This window comes from Entelurus aequoreus, linkage group LG23 (genome assembly GCF_033978785.1).
Source record: "Entelurus aequoreus isolate RoL-2023_Sb linkage group LG23, RoL_Eaeq_v1.1, whole genome shotgun sequence".
NCBI classification, from domain to species: Eukaryota; Metazoa; Chordata; class Actinopteri; order Syngnathiformes; family Syngnathidae; genus Entelurus; species Entelurus aequoreus.
This window is the reverse complement of record NC_084753.1, coordinates 8,697,973-8,702,594: the sequence shown is the minus strand read 5'-3', so window position 1 is coordinate 8,702,594 and position 4,622 is coordinate 8,697,973. Positions and strand designations below refer to the sequence as shown.

Here is a 4,622-nt window from a genome sequence, read left to right as displayed (position 1 = left end):
CCACGTGGCACACGTGTGAGCGGGGTCAGACCCTGGTGACACCACGTGGCACACGTGTGAGCGGGTCAGACCCTGGTGACACCACGTGGCACACGTGTGAGCGGGTCAGACCCTGGTGACACCACGTGGCACATGTGTGAGCGGGGTCAGACCCTGGTGACACCACGTGGCACACGTGTGAGCGGGGTCAGACCCTGGTGACACCACGTGGCACACGTGTGAGCGGGGTCAGACCCTGGTGACACCACGTGGCACACGTGTGAGCGGGGTCAGACCCTGGTGACACCACGTGGCACACGTGTGAGCGGGTCAGACCCTGGTGACACCACGTGGCACATGTGTGAGCGGGGTCAGACCCTGGTGACACCACGTGGCACACGTGTGAGCGGGGTCAGACCCTGGTGACACCACGTGGCACACGTGTGAGCGGGGTCAGACCCTGGTGACACCACGTGGCACACGTGTGAGCGGGGTCAGACCCTGGTGACACCACGTGGCACACGTGTGAGCGGGTCAGACCCTGGTGACACCACGTGGCACATGTGTGAGCGGGGTCAGACCCTGGTGACACCACGTGGCACATGTGTGAGCGGGGTCAGACCCTGGTGACACCACGTGGCACATGTGTGAGCGGGTCAGACCCTGGTGACACCACGTGGCCCACGTGTGAGCGGGTCAGACCCTGGTGACACCACGTGGCCCACGTGTGAGCGGGTCAGACCCTGGTGACACCACGTGGCCCACGTGTGAGCGGGTCAGACCCTGGTGACACCACGTGGCACATGTGTGAGCGGGTCAGACCCTGGTGACACCACGTGGCACACGTGTGAGCGGGGTCAGACCCTGGTGACACCACGTGGCACATGTGTGAGCGGGTCAGACCCTGGTGACACCACGTGGCACACGTGAGAGCGGGTCAGACCCTGGTGACACCACGTGGCACATGTGTGAGCGGGTCAGACCCTGGTGACACCACGTGGCACATGTGTGAGCGGGGTCAGACCCTGGTGACACCACGTGGCACACGTGAGAGCGGGTCAGACCCTGGTGACACCACGTGGCACATGTGTGAGCGGGTCAGACCCTGGTGACACCACGTGGCACATGTGTGAGCGGGGTCAGACCCTGGTGACACCACGTGGCACACGTGTGAGCGGGGTCAGACCCTGGTGACACCACGTGGCACACGTGTGAGCGGGGTCAGACCCTGGTGACACCACGTGGCACACGTGTGAGCGGGGTCAGACCCTGGTGACACCACGTGGCACACGTGTGAGCGGGTCAGACCCTGGTGACACCACGTGGCACATGTGTGAGCGGGGTCAGACCCTGGTGACACCACGTGGCACACGTGTGAGCGGGGTCAGACCCTGGTGACACCACGTGGCACACGTGTGAGCGGGGTCAGACCCTGGTGACACCACGTGGCACACGTGTGAGCGGGGTCAGACCCTGGTGACACCACGTGGCACACGTGTGAGCGGGTCAGACCCTGGTGACACCACGTGGCACATGTGTGAGCGGGGTCAGACCCTGGTGACACCACGTGGCACATGTGTGAGCGGGGTCAGACCCTGGTGACACCACGTGGCACATGTGTGAGCGGGTCAGACCCTGGTGACACCACGTGGCCCACGTGTGAGCGGGTCAGACCCTGGTGACACCACGTGGCCCACGTGTGAGCGGGGTCAGACCCTGGTGACACCACGTGGCACACGTGTGAGCGGGGTCAGACCCTGGTGACACCACGTGGCACACGTGTGAGCGGGGTCAGACCCTGGTGACACCACGTGGCACACGTGTGAGCGGGTCAGACCCTGGTGACACCACGTGGCACACGTGTGAGCGGGTCAGACCCTGGTGACACCACGTGGCTTATGTGTGAGCGGGGTCAGACCCTGGTGACACCACGTGGCACACGTGTGAGCGGGGTCAGACCCTGGTGACACCACGTGGCACACGTGTGAGCGGGGTCAGACCCTGGTGACACCACGTGGCACACGTGTGAGCGGGGTCAGACCCTGGTGACACCACGTGGCACACGTGTGAGCGGGGTCAGACCCTGGTGACACCACGTGGCTTATGTGTGAGCGGGGTCAGACCCTGGTGACACCACGTGGCACACGTGTGAGCGGGGTCAGACCCTGGTGACACCACGTGGCACACGTGTGAGCGGGGTCAGACCCTGGTGACACCACGTGGCACACGTGTGAGCGGGGTCAGACCCTGGTGACACCACGTGGCACACGTGTGAGCGGGGTCAGACCCTGGTGACACCACGTGGCACACGTGTGAGCGGGGTCAGACCCTGGTGACACCACGTGGCTTATGTGTGAGCGGGGTCAGACCCTGGTGACACCACGTGGCACACGTGTGAGCGGGGTCAGACCCTGGTGACACCACATGGCACACGTGTGAGCGGGGTCAGACCCTGGTGACACCACGTGGCACACGTGTGAGCGGGTCAGACCCTGGTGACACCACGTGGCACACGCATAACCAGAGACACTCTGCAGAGAACCCCCCTGACCTTGCAGTTTGGCTCCCGGCAGAACAGATCCACAGTTGGTTGGAGCGAGACCCCTCAGAAGTGGACTGGTTGTGAACATGAGCAGGACTTGTGTGGACATGTGTGCCCCGGTCCACATGGACCCTCGATCCACACAAGTCTCCTGCACAACATCACCTGACAGGTCTGCCCAGACCTTGCACACATCACTGATGCTGGGGTGAAAAATGAGTTCCGTCTCTTCCTGTGAATACTTCACAGTTCTGTGGACTGTCTTCTTCTTCTCTGTGGATCACACACACACACACACATACACACACAGACACACACACACACACACACAGACACACACACACACACACACACACACATACACACACACACACACACACAGACACACACACACACACACACAGACACACACACACACACACACACACACACACAGACACACACACACACACACACACAGACACACACAGACACACACACACACACACACACAGACACACACACACACACACACACACACACACACACACACACACACACACACACACACACACACACACACACACACACACACACATCCTTGCCAAATATGGTGAAAATTCCCAAAGCTAGATAAGGTAATCCTTTGCAACGTTGACATTGTCCACATTCCATGTTCCTTTGGCATCACGGAGTGAAGCAGCGCTGCCAGATGGTAAATAATCAATCATTGTGGCAAAAAGTCCAACATTATCATATTTGTAGTAAAACCGCCAACTTGATGATGCTCAGGTGCACCTGCTCCAGTACAACATGATCACACACTGTGTACAGTACAGCAAATACACTACATTGTTGATGTAAGTATTTATGTCATGTAGTAACACGTACAAACCCTGTTTCCATATGAGTTGGTAAATGGTGTTAGATGTAAATATAAACGGAATACAATGATTTGCAAATCCTTTTCAAGCCATATTCAGTTGAATATGCTACAAAGACAACATATTTCATGTTCAAACTCATAAACTTTATTTTTTTTTGCAAATAATAATTAACTTAGAATGTCATGGCTGCAACACGTGCCAAAGTAGTTGGGAAAGGGCATGTTCACCACTGTGTTACATGGCCTTTCCTTTTAACAACACTCAGTAAAGGTTTGGGAAGTGAGGAGACACATTTTTGAAGTGGAATTCTTTCCCATTCTTGCTTGATGTACAGCTTAAGTTGTTCAACAGTCTCCCTTCTGCTATTTTAGGTGCCACACATTTTCAATGTCTGGACTACAGGCAGGCCAGTCTAGTACCCACACTCTTTTACTATGAAGCCACGTTGATGTAACACGTGGCTTGGCATTGTCTTGCTGAAATAAGCAGGGGCGTCCATGGTAACGTTGCTTGGATGGCAACATATGTTGCTCCAAAAGCTGTATGTACCTTTCAGCATTAATGGTGCCTTCACAGATGTGTAAGTTACCCATGTCTTGACCACTAATACACCCCCATACCATCACACATGCTGCCTTTTACACTTTCACCCTAGAACATGTCTTGGCCACTAATACACCCCCATACCATCACACATGCTGCCTTTTACACTTTCACCCTAGAACATGTCTTGGCCACTAATACACCCCCATACCATCACACATGCTGCCTTTTACACTTTCACCCTAGAACAATCCGGGATGGTTCTTTTCCTCTTTGGACGTCCACAGTTTCCAAAAACAATTAGAAATGTGGACTCGTCAGACCACAGAACACTTTTCCACTTTGTATCAGTCCATCTTAGATGAGCTCAGGCCCAGCGAAGCCGACGGCGTTTCTGGGTGTTGTTGATAAACGGTTTTCGCCTTGCATAGGAGAGTTTTAACTTGCACTTACAGATGTAGCGACCAACTGTAGTTACTGACAGTGGGTTTCTGAAGTGTTCCTGAGCCCATGTGGTGATATCCTTTACACACTGATGTGGCTTTTTGATGCAGTACAGCTTGAGGGATGGAAAGTCACGGGCTTAGCTGCTTACGTGCAGTGATTTCTCCACATTCTCTCAACCCTTTGATGATATTACGGAGCATAGATGGTTAAATCCCTAAATTCCTTGCAATAGCTGCTTGAGAAAG

The 4,622-nt window shown here is 55.6% G+C and overlaps 1 protein-coding gene across 2 annotated transcripts in view; it reads right to left on the bottom strand.

Moving 5' to 3' along the window:
- Window positions 1-4,118: 4,118 nt before the first annotated feature.
- LOC133640379 (protein YIPF7-like) overlaps window positions 4,119-4,622 on the bottom strand; it is a 12,935-nt gene continuing 12,431 nt past the window's right edge. For both annotated transcript variants that reach the window (XM_062033769.1, XM_062033768.1), the window contains exon 6: window positions 4,119-4,622. This exon is cut by the window's right edge and continues 477 nt beyond it. The gene's annotated coding sequence lies outside the window, so the exon portion shown is untranslated.